The sequence below is a fragment of the Pleurodeles waltl genome, chromosome 3_1, assembly GCF_031143425.1.
Source record: "Pleurodeles waltl isolate 20211129_DDA chromosome 3_1, aPleWal1.hap1.20221129, whole genome shotgun sequence".
NCBI classification, from domain to species: Eukaryota; Metazoa; Chordata; class Amphibia; order Caudata; family Salamandridae; genus Pleurodeles; species Pleurodeles waltl.
The window spans coordinates 568,949,023-568,966,405 of record NC_090440.1 but is presented as its reverse complement, the minus strand read 5'-3'; positions in this window follow the sequence as shown (position 1 = coordinate 568,966,405).

The following is a 17,383-nucleotide window of genomic DNA, read 5'->3' as shown; positions in this document are numbered from 1 at the left end:
ATTATGGGCAAATGATTTTGCACCATACGTCTCAAAAATCACCATATAAAAGAAACCATAATAACACTACTCACTGCTCCACCTGTGGATCACTGACAGAATATCGGAAACACAAATATCATGTGTCCAAAATAGTGTGTCAAAAATGTTGAGGACCAAAATATCGAGAAGGTAAGTGCTAATAGGTAAGTATTTACTATTCTTAACTCCACATCTATGTCCCTTGAATATATATATATATATATATATATATATACAGAATTCCTTAACCAATCATTAAGGCTCCAGCACTCCACGAAGGTTTCAAGGATTTATTATAAACAAAACAGGAACGCGTTTCGGCGTAACCGCCTTCTTCAACCTGCGGGCCGCCATTTTGGCACCCTTTATATATCCCTTGTGTTACCATGCATTTAAAGTAATACACTGCCTTTTCAAACATACTGACTTCTGTAATGTCATACATGTGAAAAAATATATATGATACATATAGCAAAATAAATTAATGTAACGAAATAAGCCAGTGTATAGTGCTAAAACACAAAATGTTATTTACCAATCTAACTAAATCTTTATAAATCTGAGTAAATTAGAATTGATGACAAGGAAACTAATTACGTATAAATCTTAAAATAAATCTCCTTGGAGAGGCCAACCAGGTCCAATCAATAAGCATAGATGTTACATTAGACATTATTGCTGTGAACAATCATAAATAAGTTAAATCTCATATATACTAGTGCTGGAGCCTTAATGATTGGTTAAGGAATTCTGTATATTAGAAAGACGAGGTGGCGTGCGTCCCACTCCAGCACCATTGACGATTAGGTGCAGAGAGTAACGCTGACCGGAGTGTTAATAATTTGATCTCTCTGCCCCCGCACTGGAATAGTGATCGTCGAGAAAACAGCTGACCGTTCACCAAGGGGAAGTCAGCGCGGAGTCGGAGGACGCCGAAGCAGACTGACGCCGTGAACGGTAAGCGGCTGAATGAAATGGATTGATATCTTACCAGAAGCGGAGCCAAGCGCCTAACACGAACTGTAGCGATTCTACTTTAATAAGTATGGCGCACGATCGTGGAAAGGAAGATTGAGTTTACGAAGGGTTACGGTGAAATTGCAACAGTGTATCTCAGGATATATCTCTTCAAATATCTCAAAAGCAATCTGACACGAGACTTGTACATTGTTCTCAGAGTTTTTATTAACGGAAGTTGAGCGGCGCTCCAAGAACTATCAACCGGTATATTTATTCACATATTTCGGAACACGGGCTACAATGTTTTAAATTGAACGGGCATACCAGATACTGTCTGTTAAGTACAAGCAGCCAGGTGTAAATACGTACGGAATTCAGTGACTCTAATTATACTAATTGGCCTTTTTGCTGACACAGATTCAAAAACAACTGGGTAGTCATTTTGACTCATTAACAGTGTTGCCGAGACGAGACCATTGAAATGGCGAATAAAGCTGCCAATATTTATGAAAATCAAAAAATGAGAGCGGAACTTGCATTTGCCAAAGTTATCACGAAAGATACGAGTCAAACATCCACGGGAGAGCTCGTAGGCAACAATCCTGATATTTACGGTACATTTAAGGAATTAGAGAGATTAAAAAAGCAAGAGTTAAATAAATGGTGGGAATGTGAATCGTTGAATAAATACTTAGAAGTAGATCGAGTACCTAGGGGTTTGAGGATTTTTATCATGCCCACATATGATGATCCGAATCCTGAACTGTTGAAAGAGTGGGCAGCGCATAATGCAGCCAGCTCTGCAGGGATGATGAAGATATTGATTAAATATGCCCAAATAGAAAGGGAGAAAATTATAGAGAAAATTGATAATATTACCAAACTAATTGAGACTTTTTCTGATCAAAAGTTGGTTGAATCATTATACAAAGCTATGGATGAACGATTAAGCAAAATTGAGGAAGAAATAATTTCAAAGAAGTCACGTAAATTCAACAGGGATACTTTTGATTATGAAACAGGTCAAATATACACTTTTGCAAAGAAATTTGATTATTGGAGACAGCAAAAAAGCAAAGAATCAAGTAAGAAAATTTTTGATACAGAATTCAAATCTTCCAATGTGGGAACCAGCGAGAGTTCAGACACAGACTTTGAAGAATCGGTAGGTGTCAAGTCTCATACTTCATTGCAAGATGAATTTGATTTTTTAAGGAGAGACCGAAGAACAAATCACAGACCCTGGAGAGGTGGAATCAGAACAAGAGGAAGAGGCAGAGGCAGAAAAGACGAGGGGGCAAAAGAAATTTCAATCGAAGATGGAGGAAAGATGACTCGAAGCAACAAACGATATTGAGAGATGACAAGACAATTGTTAATTTATCGAACAGTGAATTAGATGAAGTGGACAAAGAAAATTTGACATTAGGCCTCTCGTACTGCCAGCCTCAGGAGTTTGACTATGTACAAAGTCGCATAGATCTGTTTCTATTTATAAGGAAATTAAAATTATTTAAAATTCATGCCAACAAAAACAAGATGACATCACCACAGGGAGCGGATATGGAAGAGTCAGGTTCACAGAGTGATAGCCACTGTAGTCAGAACTTACTTATTGAAGATGTGACGTTAATGAAGGATCTGTGGGAACTGGGAGATAGTACTGTAGGTGAACTTAATGAAGAACAATTAATTGCAAGGCTGGAAGCAGAGGGCATATGTTTAGATCGAGAAGGAGCATCGGGGCTGAAGCCTAAATCTAGAACTATTCCAGCATACAGTGGAGACATAATTGATCAATTTTCTGATACTTTAATCAAAGGTTTTAAGATCTTGAGGGCTAAGACAGTTAAGCAAAACAATACACAGACTAGTGGATACTATAAAACATTGACTAAACTATCTAAGAATCCAGAAATTGTAGTGCGAAGTTCTGACAAAGGAGGAAATATTGTAATTTGGCCTAGACAACAATACATGGAGGAGGCCTATACTCAGTTGAATGATCTTAAATGCTACAAAAGGATTGATTTAGAATATGTGGATAATGTGAAAATAAGATTTGATTTAGAACTGATACAATGGAAAGACAGGGGTCTCATAAGTGAACAAGAGTATAAACTGCTCAAAGTAGATTTCCCAAAATTGCCTGTATTTTACTTAATACCAAAGATTCACAAAAACGCACACAATCCACCTGGAAGGCCCATAGTCTCTATTAAAGGGAGCCTGTTTGAATTTGTATCTCAGTATTTAGATGCATATTTACAGCCTCTAGTCAGAAATTTATCGTCTTACTTACAGGATAGTAGTGACTTTTTAAGACGGATCTTTGATATTAGTTGGGAAAAAGATTTCCTTCTGATGACTCTGGATGTGACAGCACTATACACCAGTATCCCGCATAATTTGGGAATACAGGCAGTTGAGTATTTTTTGAAACAGAGATCGATCAACTTTTACCAACATAGTAAAATGCTACTTAAAATGATCTCATGGTGTTTGCAACATAATATGTTTTATTTTAACAATGAGATATTTGAGCAGGCATGCGGTACAGCGATGGGAACATGCTTTGCTCCCAGTTACGCTAATCTCTATATGGGTTGGTGGGAAGAACAGATTTTGAATAACTCCCCCCTAGAGAAATGGAATGATAATATTGTCATGTGGCTTAGATACATCGACGATATTTTTGTAATTTGGAAGGGTGATTCAACCGCCGCTGACAAATTTATCAAAGAAATCAATAATAATATGTGTAATTTGAGATTCACAGGCAAAGTTGATGCAGAAACAATTGAATTTTTAGACATAAAAGTGATCATCACAGATAACAGAATAGAGACAACACTATATAGGAAAGCCACAGCTGGAAACAGCATATTGCATGCTAAAAGTCATCATCCACAATCATTGAAAAATAACATCCCATATGGAGAGTTATTGAGAGCAAAACGGATATGTAGTACAGAACGGCATTATGCAAATGTAGAGAGTGAAATGATAGAAAGATTGCAACAGAGGGGTTATACCAATGAGATCTTAGAGAACACTAGTACAAGAGTGAAATCCCGTATGAGGGAACAGTTATTGTTCACCACCGCAAAGACCATGAATTTGTCAGAGTCTAAGAAAAAGAACAAACGAAAAGACACAGGGATTGTGAGATTTATTACTACATTTAACAGTGCCCACGACTCTGTAGGAAAGTTACTACAACAGCATTGGCATATGCTCAAGAGTGATCCAGTCATAGGCACACTAATAAGTAACAGACCCATGATAACCTATAGAAAAGCAACATCGATGAGGGATATTTTGGTCAAAAATGATGTGAGACTAGAGAAATCTTTGAAAATGAGTTGGCTAAAGACACAGGATGGATTCTATAAATGTACTAAATGCAAAGCATGTAAGAATGGGGAAAATATTAAAACGATTGAATACCCATACAAAAGAATACATACCATCAAAGGCAGATATGACTGCAAAAGTGATTACGTAATCTATATTCTCAAATGCACATGCCCTAAGCTAAATGTAGGTAGTACAAAACTTCAGGTACATAAACGAATTTTACAACACCTAAGGGCTATAGTTAATAGAGATGAGACTTATCCGGTTGCCAGACATATGCATGAGTTTCATGGAGGTCGTGTAGAAGATGTCAAGTATAGTGTAATAGATGGCATCAGAAAGGACATCCGTGGAGGAGATAGGGAAAAACATCTGAGGAAATTAGAGTCCAGATATATATTGGCATTAGATACTAGAGAGCCAGGAGGATTGAACTCCAGTGAAGAGTTATATATTCATTTAGGCTGATGTGGTTGATTAATGTATAGTAATACAGCAACTAAAACATACACATTACATAGATACAGTCATTGTACGATTTTGCTAGTATATATGAGATTTAACTTATTTATGATTGTTCATAGCAATAATGTCTAATGTAACATCTATGCTTATTGATTGGACCTGGCTGGCCTCTCCAAGGAGATTTATTTTAAGATTTATACGTAATTAGTTTCCTTGTCATCAATTCTAATTTACTCAGATTTATAAAGATTTAGTTAGATTGGTAAATAACATTTTGTGTTTTAGCACTATACACTGGCTTATTTCGTTACATTAATTTATTTTGCTATATGTATCATATATATTTTTTCACATGTATGACATTACAGAAGTCAGTATGTTTGAAAAGGCAGTGTATTACTTTAAATGCATGGTAACACAAGGGATATATAAAGGGTGCCAAAACGGCGGCCCGCAGGTTGAAGAAGGCGGTTACGCCGAAACGCGTTCCTGTTTTGTTTATAATAAATCCTTGAAACCTTCGTGGAGTGCTGGAGCCTTAATGATTGGTTAAGGAATTCTGTATATTAGAAAGACGAGGTGGCGTGCGTCCCACTCCAGCACCATTGACGATTAGGTGCAGAGAGTAACGCTGACCGGAGTGTTAATATATATATATATATATATATATATATATATATATATATATATAACCTAGTGGCAGTTGCCACTAGGTAGTAATAGTTAGGATCTAGTTTCTATAGGAAAAGCATTTTTTGACTAGCCTATATCTTTGATGCTGGTTGATGAATCTTCACAAAATGTTCCTCACAAAATTGACGCTCACTTCAGCTGCAGTCTTTAAAGTTTCAAAGTGATCCATGAAGCAGGGGCTGAGAAAAAGGGCAGTGGGTCCCAAAAAGTATTTTACCCATGTTAATTCCCTTAGTGAATTGGTACACGACTACAGCCGGAACCCCTGGAATTACACCAAATTTGGCAAAAAGGTAGTTCTTGGTCCAGAAAGAGCCATTTTTGTTATTTGGTGTAATTCCTTTCAGTAGTTTGGGAGATATTACAAAAAAATATTTGTCATGATAGGGAAGCAAAGTCTCAGCAAACCCTCCCGATCTCATGCTGCGATCTGATTGGCTGCCAACACTTCAACAAATAAGTGTTGGCAGCTATCTGGGGACTTGGGACTCTTCTGCAGAGTCCCTGAAAAAAAGATAAAAAATAAGAAAAGGAGCCAGGGTAGGGACACTGTTAGAAATGGGGTTTCTGGTTGGCTAGGGTATGCACCTTAGTCAGGCAGAGCCCACCCACTCTACTCAGGGCGAGGGAGTTACACACCCAAGATAACCCTTGCTCACCCCCTTGGTAGCTTGGCACGAGTAGTCAGGCCTGTCCCAGAGGCAATGTGTAAAGCGTTTGCACAACACACACAACACAGTTGACGCACTATCCCCACCACAAAGGAAACACAACACCAAGTTATATAAAAATAGACTGTATTGTACACATCTTTATTAGACGAAACACAACATGTCAGTAATACCCTGCTACCCAATCAGTTGTCAGAACATTACACAGTACTGTTACCCTGCAGAAATCAGCAGTACTCACATATACCACACAGGTTTATTATTCTGCAATATAAGCAGTAGTCAGGACAAACATTACTACAAAAATGCACGTCACAAGATAATCATGGATGGCCATAAAAGGCACATTCTCATGGAATATAAGACAACCGACTCACCCAAAACCGGTGAGTACATCCTGCTACCCACCCAGGTGCAAAACAGTGGGATGCTGGAAAACACTGGGTCGTCCGTGCCCTAACTGGGGAGCTCTCCCACTCCGTTCCCTACCCCCGAAGGGTGGTAGCTTAATCGCTGGCAGGACCGGGGACCTCCGTTGAGGGTCGCCACCCCAGCCTGCATATATGCCACAAACACAACAAGGGGGGGGGGGATGCCCAGCAGGAACCGGGGACCTCTGGTGAGGTTTTCTGCCCACGAGCCAAAATCACCTGGAGGGGTCACAGCAGGAGTGGGGGACCTCCGTTGAGGCTTTCCACCCACCCGCTAAACCCCAGCAACAAGGGAGTGGCCAGATGGAAGCAAGAGACCTCCGATGAGGTTTCCCTTCTCCAGGGACGCCCGCACCCGACCTGATGTGCGAGCCTTCCCTACCAGCCGCAGTGATGAGAAGCACCATATCCGGTGCCTGCCGGGGCCCAAAGGAGCACTCCTCGCGTTGCTCCTGTGCCCCAGGGGGACTCCTTGCGATGCTCCTGTGGCCTGGGGTCACTCCTTTATGAGCATTCCTAGGCCACGCTGTTCCTATATCTTTAGAGGTGGGAGGGTGCAGCTGTAATGACACAGTGGCGTTCTTCCGTGCGTTCGGGGCAGGAAACCCGGCAGCGCTTCTCTCGCGCCGGGGCTGCAGATAGGACAGCGCTCTGCACGTGTCTCCACCAGAAATAAGGAAAGGCATTCTCAGTACGCAGTTTGAGGGGCAAAGGGCACACAGTTAACCGGGCAGTTGGAAGGCAACATTAACCCCGTGCCAGCCCCTGGGAAAACACTGGTAAGGAAAACACAAGGCAGGCAGGCCAGCACAGCTAAATAGGTGGTGGTTCCTCCTGGAAGCCCCACAGTGTTGAGGGAACCCCAAAGTCAGGGAGCAGCTGGTCAGCAGGACAACAAGCAGAAAAGCAATCCAGTTGAGTCCTTTGGGCTACCCAGTAGACACCAGGCAGCAGGGCAACAAAAGAAGAGCAGTCCAGTTGAGTCCTTTGCACAGTCCAGTAGACGCTCTGGCAGAGGTTTGGTCCCAGTTCTAAAAGTGCTCAAAAAATGAGGAAACATCCCCTGTACTTATACTCAGTTTTGCGAAGCATTTTCAATGAGGAGTAGAGGAGGTTCCAACCAGTTACAACTGGTTCTAGGAGTGTCCCCTCTCTCCTCCAGCACAGGCTCCAGACATCAGATGGGGGTAAAGAAGCCCTTTGTGTGAGGCCAGGGAACAGCCTTTACAGATGCAAGTGTGCCCCGCCTCCCCTTCTCTCAGCCCAGGAAGACCATTCAATATTTAGATGCACCTCTGTGACACCTCCACCTTCCCTGTGTATGGGCTGTCTGAAAAGTATGCACAAAGCCCAGCTGTCACTCTGCCCAGGCGTGGATTGGGGTCAAGCTGCAAAACACCAGTCATAAGCACATAGCATTGCCCACTTTCTGGAAGTGGCATTTCTATAATGGTAATAAAAAATCCACCTACACCAGTAAGCAGCATTTCTCACTACCATTACAACCATACCAAACATGCCTACGCCACCCCTCATAGATCAGACAATACCTCCTAGACATAAGGCAGGGCATTTCTAATGCAATCCTATGAGAAGGCAGCACTCACAGCAGTGAGAAACCAAATGGTCTGTTTGTCACTACCAGGGCAGGCCATGATACCAGGCACATGTCCGGCCTTCTACATACATAGGACCCTGCCCAGAGGGCTAGCGAGGGACTACTTTAGGGGTGACTTACATGTAGTAAAATAGGAGTTCTAGGCCTGGCAAGTAAATTTAGATGCCAAGTTCCTGTGGCAGTAAACTGTGCACACAGATCCTGCTCTAGCAGGCCTGAGACAGGTTTGAAAGGCTACTTCTGTGGGTGGCACAAGCTGTGATGCAGGCCCACAAGTAGCATTTAATTTACAGGCCCTGGGTATAAGGATACCACTGTACAAGGGACTTACAGGTAAATTAAATGTGCCAATAAGGTATAAGCCAATCACATCAAATTTACAAGGAGAGCACATGCATTTTATCACTGATTAGCAGTGATAAAGTGACCAGAGTCATAACGTCAGCCAAAAAGGGTCAGAAAAATTAGGAGAAGGCAAAAAGTTTGGGGAATTACTCTGTACAAAGGGGCAGGTCCAACAGACACCCTGTCCCTTAGCGGTAGTGCTGGAGACCCACAGGGACCCTCCAGGGCAAAAAAGCATTTTCTTTTTAATCTGGAGAAAATTAAAAAGAAAGAAAAAAAAAGCACGGGCTCCCACAGGCCATGAGCGCACTACTTAAAAGAAAGGGCTCTTGGAGCCCTGGTGACCACCAACTCCCCAGGGCTTTAATAACTAAGAATCCGGGGGGCCACATGGCTCCGGAACCCTGGGGACCACCACCTTTGCAGCACGAAACCGTTCTTTTTAAGAGGGGAGGCGATTATGGTCTTCCCCGCAGCCCCAAGGACCTCCTCCTGCTGGGACTGAAATAATATGATGGAGGGTGTCTGTTGCAGAACCCCGGCCCCAGGGTCCACCACCTCCCCAGGGCAATTGATTGCAGATGGGGCAGGGCACGCAGCCCCCTCTGCAGCCCCAGTGACCGCCACCTTCCTACGCTGAAAAAAATTTATGAAGGGGTTCAGATGCAAACCCCCAGAAATCACAACCTCCCTGGGCTAAACTAAAGGTTGGTGAGGGAGCTGTGCGGCCTCCCTCGTGGAGCCAATAATGGCCCTGGGGACCAGCACCCCCCCAGGGCCGGCTCCTGCTATGTCCCAGACTGCCAACCCCCGGGACATAGCTGTTTGCTCTGACGTGGCATGAGCTTTGACAGTACCTGCCAATTCAGAGCAAACACTCTGCTACTAGCGGACGAGAGCTGTCAAAGTGCTCTCGCTGCTGGAAGCAGAGGTTAATCTCTTTGCCTGCCTGCAGATATGCAGACAGGAAAAGAGATGAAATGATTGCTTTCGCAGACAAGGAGCTGCATGTTTATCAGCTCCCTCTGTGCAAAAGCAATCCTGGGTCCCACAGGAGACAGGAAGCTGTCCCGTCCCCAACGGTGGTGACGGGGTGCCCTAGGGGGTACCTAAGTGACATGGTTAGGCCCTGGGGGATGGGGTCCCTGGGGCTGAGTTCGGCCCAGTTAGGGGGGCTGCATGGCTCCCACCACAAAAAGTAAAATATATTTTAAGGTGTGGCCCCTGGGCATGGGATCTCCAGAGCCAATTTCGGCCTGGCAAGGGGGGCTATGCGCCCCCCCATAAGAAACTGAAATCCTAGGTGGAGGTGAATGCATCGCAGAACTATTGGAGTGCAATCTCTGTTTGATGAGTGGGTTCTTTCTTGTCCTCTCCTGGGGACAGCAGAATCCATGGTTCTCCACTTAAATTGCTATGAGTTTGAACATGTAAAAATCACCTGAAAGCTGTGCCGCTTGGCCCGCACTGTCCACCTTAGTATTATGCAAAGGTCTTCCCAGATTTTGCCATGACGATGGACAGTTTACCAGAGGGCCCCTCCTGTGCATTTGCGGCCAATTTTTGTGGTGCGTTTTTTGATGCCGAGGAATATGAGGACATCTCCACAAAACAAAGAAGCACTTACTTCAAATAGCTAAGAGGATGAAACCTGGCTTGGTGGAGATTTATATCTTTGTAGTCTAGTTGGGCTCTCTGCAAGAGAATTCATGTTATCACAGAATTCTAGAGAAGGACACACAAGGAACAATCACATTGCCAAATGCACACAAGGTCAATGCTGACATTTCTTTGTGCTCCATTACACAGCTGTAGTGTAGAATATGTACTGGACATTTACCTAGCTATGGACACACCCACACAGACACTCACACACCCACTCACAGACGCACTCAGACTCTCATGTACCCACTCAAAAACGCACGTACTCACAGATCCACTCAGACACTCATGCACCCAGTTATAGGCCCACCAAGACACTCATGCAACAACTCACAGACCCACTCTGACATTTACGCACCCACTCACAGACCCTCAAAGACACTCGCACACCAACTCACAGACCCATTCAGGCTCACACACTCCCTCACAGACCCACTCACAGACTCATGCACTCACTCACAGACCCACTCAGTAACTCATGCACTCCCTCAAATCCCCACTCTGAGACTCGTGTACTCGCTTACAGATCTACTCAGACACTCACACACCCACAGAACCACTTACACACTCACACACCCACTCACAGACCCACGCAGTCACTCACAAACCCACTCAGAGACTCTTGCACCCAATCACGGATCCACTCAGACTCCTGCACTCACTCACAGACCCGCTCAGTAACTCATGCACTCCCTCAAATACCCACTCAGAGACTCATGTATCCGCTCACACACCTACTCAGACACTCCCACTCCCACAGAACCACTTTGACACTCACACACCCATTCACAGACCCACGCAGTCACTCACAAACCGACTCAGAGACTCTTGAACCCACTTACAGACTCATACACTCACTCACAGACCCACTCAGACACACACACACCCACTCATATAGACCCACACAGACACTCAGACCCCGTCAGAGAGACACTCTCACACTCAGAGACTCCCTCTCACACCCAGACATTCTCACACCCACCCTCACACCCAGACACTGTCTCACCCATGCTCACACCCAGAGACATCCTCTCATAACTATTCTCACACCCAGAGAGACAGGCCCTGCGGCCAATCCAAGCCACACACGACCAAAGGCAGTGCGTGGTGCGGTGTTTATAGGGGTTTGGCTGCTGGGCCTGGTCTGTGTGCAGCGGTGGTTGGATTAACATATAGTAATTGAAATTACTTTAGGTTAAAAAAGCCATAAAAAGTCACTGAAAAAAACAAAGGTTACAGGGACTTTATAGTTAGGTTCTGAATTTACTCATACAAAACCATAGAAATTCAGCAGGTATAGTTAGAGTTATTTCAAGTAACTATAACTTGCACACTAAGGCAACTATACTTCATGCCCTTGCCATGCACTACTAATTACCCCAGATATTACAGCACTCATGACAACTTCTATGTCATAAAAAATATAAACAAAACATTAGAGGTCAAATTATAAAAGAAAAAACTGTGCATGGTGGGGGGCATGAGTTTTAGTTACCATAGGGCCAAGTTATAGTTACTTGAAATAACAAAAGCTGCTGAATTTCTATGGTTTTGTTCGAATAAATTCAGAACCTAACTATAACATCCATGTAACCTGTGGTTTTTTAAGTGAATTTCTATTTTTTAAAATTTCCATTTCCTAACTATAACGTCCCTCTAACCTTTGTGTTTTTTCAGTGAATATATATATCGTCAAGGGACATATACGTGGAGTTATATATAGTAAAACTTTGCTCACCTATAGAAATTTATCTCCATGATATTTTGTCCACACAATATTTTTTCTCTTATATTTTGTCTACACATCCCTCTAACTCCCCTCAAACGTTTACAACTTCTAGGTACATTCCCATTCATCATGGCTCCACTAAGCTGGCTTGCTGTCAGCCAACAACAGTGTGGTACACAAGTTATTGTGGCGTGTATACGATGCTGTAAATCACAGTCCCCGACAACCTCTATGATATCTTATTCTGCTACACACCAACATAGAATGTAAGATCTGCTAGCCTTAATCTACTCGCATCCAAGTAGCCTTGTGCCATAGACATATTGTGGTCCTTTAATTGTCTACCACCTCTACACTGTAACATTCTACATCAGAAAATGTGAATGCTTTTCCCTGCAGGGGTTCAAAAAGCATTAAAATGATAACTCAGGAACAATCACTACATCGACTCGCCCTAGGCCATGCACATCTGAATACTTAGTCCTGTTTGTGTTATTAGTGACAGAGGTGTATTAAGATGTTTGTCCATCTTCTCCATCGATACTTACACTGCAATACAAATAACTCACACTGCAGCTTAGTTTGTTCAATGTCAGCTAAACTCCCACCCACTGTTTTATGTGCTGCTACTATTTCTTGTGTGCAATGTTTCTATTCTAAATGTTACCACCATTAAATAAATAAATTCAATAAATACAATTAGACAAATCATAATAGACACAAATAAGCTACTCCTCTCAAAAAGGAGTAATAACCTAAGTCATGACAAAATGCCCATCTCAAAAACAGGCAATGCAACCCTGCTCAGCTGCTGTTGGAGGATGTGCCCTCTTCTCTGAACTAATGACCCTTAACAGGAGTTCTTGATTCTCGTTGTTCAGTCCTGACCCAGGAAAGATAGTTTATAGTTTTCACTGGAATGGTCCCATGGGGCAACAAAAGAATAATCCAAAAGGCAGGCACTGATTGACAAAAAAAAGTGTATGCATGGGTTTATATAGCATGTAGCTATATGCAAGCAATGAATAGTTGTATGATGGAGGGATATAGATCATCAAAAGAGGATAGGGGAGGAGGGCTGCTCTTGGATACTTCAAAGGAGGGAAACAGAATGTTAAAACATTTCCAGTGTATCCACTGTATGGTTCCTGAAACCCCTACTTTTTGTTCTACCAGACTTCTGTCTCTGGGTTTACTGGAAGTACCATGATTGCTTTACACTGGATTTTAGTGTTAGATGTGGAAGGACCTCATGATTACCACAGTACACTACCCACACACATACCCAACCCTCACAGCCCAAGTTTATCTTGGGCAAAGACTTTTGCCATCCCGAAAATACCCAAAGTGGTGTGAGTTAGCCCTAGAACCTTTACTCTATTATTTAACGTATCCCCAGGGGTCATTCCCACCCACTAGCTCGGGTCAGGCATTAAGTGACATCTCCAAGCACTCACTTGAGATCATTCCTGGATATGCAAAATATCAGAAGAGGACTTCGACCTCAGAAGAAACTGGAAGACTGGACCTGCTCTCTCTCTTGTATACAGGACAAAGAAATGGGCTCCAAGGTTCATAAGGCTCACCTCCTGTTAAAACTACGGGGACAGAACAAGCTACAAGAGGCCTTTTCCTGACATTGCCCAGCTGACCACTGACAAATGGACCTAGACTGGACACTGGTTTTGGACTCTGTCAGACATCCTGTGAGCTGTGAGTCTTTAAGTGCCTCCCATGAGTTCCTGTGGGCTTTACAAGTGAACCCCTGTGGTGGATTTAAACTTAATGGACTAGGGGCCTTAATTTATATGTTGTGTAGAGGGAACTCTGTTGCAATGGAGACAGTGACCCCTCCCAGCCAGCATAGTGGTCTGCCTGCCTAATTTAAATGCAGGCAGACAATAGTTTGGCCACGGCGGGGACTACTCCGTCACAGACATGGCCAAATGTCTTGAATGGCCCAACAAAGTAAAGGGCTGTCAGGGACTTTGCTATGTTAGTTATTCCAATTAGAAATGGACATAAGTGTTTTTTATTGTCTGTCACCATCCAGCAAACACTGGCAGTAAAGGGTAGTAAAAACACTAAATGCTCCCCTCGCCATGGAAGTTGACTCAAGTGTTGAGGAGGGGGTATTATATTTATTTTCGAAATGAAAATCACGATTCAGGATTTTCTTTTCGAAAATGAAAAAGAAAGCATTTTGGTGCAAGGCTCCGTCATGTTGACGGAGTCCTGCACCAAACTCCAAGAAGCACCGACAGCCATGGTGGCTGTTCCTGTCATTGCTTTAGAAATGACCGCCAAGCTGGCAATCATTTCTAAATTAGGAGGGCAGCATCTCCGTCAGGGCGATGGAGTAATATATTGCATCACCCTGGAACAGAAACAGGCCGCCCGCCTAACTATAAATTGCCCCTAAGTTGTAAGGTAAAATCTTTTGGCAAGGACGAACTTTGTCAGGTAGCCAACAAAATCGGTGTCTTTGGTAACCATCTAGTTAGTGTGAATGTCGCAGAAACAAAGCTATTCATTGCCTGGTATTATCGTATGCTACAGAAGGAGCATGCCAGAATTCAAAGGCTATTTCTTGGTCTGGTTTCAAAGTATATTTTTTGGAATGGTGTTAGCTATTAAATTATTAAGGTCACAAGTATTAAGGACATTTTGCCTGAAATTAGTAAACTGAGATGTGAAGGGACTTTACAATCCAACAAAGAAAAGTCCTCACTAGCCCGAACCAGAAGCAAGTTGACATTATCTTCCTTTTTTGCAGAATAATATGAAAAAGGAAATGGGTTGACCATGCTGTGTAGAACTTAAGATACTCTTTGATGCTTTGAAGTTAAGTAGCACAGTTGCAGAAAAATATATTAAGAAAAAATACAAGAAAGGAATTTCAACTTGTTTTGAAAGTCTAAGAGGGTGACCATGCTGTGAAGAACTTACTTATGATACTCTCAGGGGCTTTTCAGTCAGGCTGCTTATTTTCTTGAGTGATACCCCTTTCACAAACAGAAAATGACAGATACATTTCAAAGCATATTGGTCAACCACTGCAACACTATGGAGACAATTGAATATATGCAAATATGATAAAAAAGAAAGGCCAGCAATATTAAAAATGCGTTATCTGCATTTGAAAAGGCATTAGCCGGGAGACAGGGTATGCAACCACTAAACATGCTTCAAATAGAATCTGGAGAAGAGACAGTCAATGAGCACCGTTTTAGTGATTTTACTAAATGTTTCATACAGGGAAATATATTGAAAATATTACAACAGTTACAATTCTCCAGTGACTCAGTATTATCATTTTCATGATGCTCTTTTTCATTTTCCCCAGTCATTTACATTTTGAGATGCAGCTAGTCGCTGTTGCCTGATGTAGTTGCTAGACTTGGGGGGCGATTACTGTTGGCGGTAAAGCAGGAGTCATTTACTACAAAAAAGGGCAAAGGGGCATAGGAGACTCAATTGCACTTTTGCATATACCTTGTACAGGAAATAAGGAAAGGAAGCCAACATATGTGCGAACCAAGACCTAAGGCCAGATTTAGATCTTGGCGGTCGCACCGGCAAGCCGCATCGGCGGCAGAACAGAGAAGACCGTCAAGTCGACGGTCTTTCGCCTGCCGTATTTAGATGTTACAGCTCTGCAGATGGTGTATTGGCGGCCACTCGCTGATGGAGGGAGGACATTGCGGGACTCAATGGACATACTACAACGTCTGTGGAATAGAGGTAAGTCTCACACACATTCACACACACACTCTACCTTTGCCATATGTGTCTCCCCGCATCACACATGACACAACCAAAACAACCATAACACAACAAAGTCATCTAAACACTCACACATTACAACTGCACACATGGTGACAACAACCACCACACAGTACCATTCACCTGAATGTTGCATGCAACAACACAACACAACACAACATACACAACACCAATGCCATATGCAAGTGTCACACATACTGAAACAACCACAGCACCTTTCCTCCACCTCCCTCACCTCAACCAGCTACTTGCATCATACACACACAAAACTCATAGCACAACATGACAGGTACAGGTCCCCTGGCAATGGGCACACATGGACACAGTCAACAGGTGTGAATGTACTGTCATTGGGGTGCCAGCAGTAATTTGCCAATGATTACTGACTACATAATGACAGTTGTGTATGTACGTGTTATTAGTTGTGTACCAGTGTCACCACCCCTGTCTGGCCCACTTGTGTTCCCGATATATGCATGTCACAGTAACGTGAAAAAATTAATGTGACATGTATATGTCTACAGTGTTCCCTTCCTCATGTGCAGTAACCCCACCTATTTACACAGCCAATGCGGGTTTCCTACCTTTGTCTTCAGCAACCGGGTGAGTGTAAGGGGGCGAAGCGTGTTTTCTCCATGGGCCAGTGGCAGCAGCTACGCAGGGGCCCCTTTTACTCCCCAATCCACCAACTCAGACTTAGAGGTAGGACTGCCACTTTTCCTTGGTGGAAAGGCAGATCCAAATCTGCTTGGAAGTAAGTGAAGCTGGTATCCTGCCTTTATCCACTATTGCATATGGCGCTGTCAATGGCAGAGGGGATTCCTTAGCAGAGACAGTGATTCCAACGCTGGCTTCGTCTATGGGACTGCCAACATCCAAATACGGCAGGCAGCCGTCACAGCAGCAGACGGGTTTTCAGTCGAATAAGTTGACAGTGGGATCATTACCACCAAGATCTAAATCAGGCCCTTAGTACTGGGGATAGAAAAGGAAAAGATCAAAGGCACAGGAAGAGGTGAAAGCCTAGAGTTAAAGTAAAATACACAGATGCAGACTTACCTCATTCGGCCTGGTACTGTCCCACAGTGCAGAGTTTCTGGAGGGAGGTGTTTGATGTGTTGGAGGCTGTGGCGTGTGTCGTGATTTACCGAACCCCATTTACTGCTCTCCTGGGCTATCTGAAGGATGTCCAAAATAGTGTGAGGAAACTGATAGGCATGCTGCTACTGTTAGCTAAGAGCAGAGTTGTGATGAGCTGGGGTCATCAGGGTGCACTCCGAAAGTCTGACTGGTTGCAAGATGCTGCGTATTGCCAAGAACAATAGCAAATTTACTGGGACCTGATACCTGCTGGTTTGCTTCCTCCGGATATCTGGTCCCCACTTGTGTTCTATCTGGAGACGCACACTGCTGATCTGCTGTGGCTGGCCTTGGCATCTACTCAGCACTGACCAGCTGGGGCGGATGCCACGATTGGAGCTGATTAACTGTCATGTTTTCTCAGCCATTACACCTGGACCTAATGCTCCGCTGAGTGCTTTTCTTCTATTCCTGCTCTCCTCTTTCTTTTCTGCTTTGACTCCCTCCAACCTCTTCCTGTGTGTGCCCTTTACATCCCTGCCATTCTTGTTTTCTATTAAGC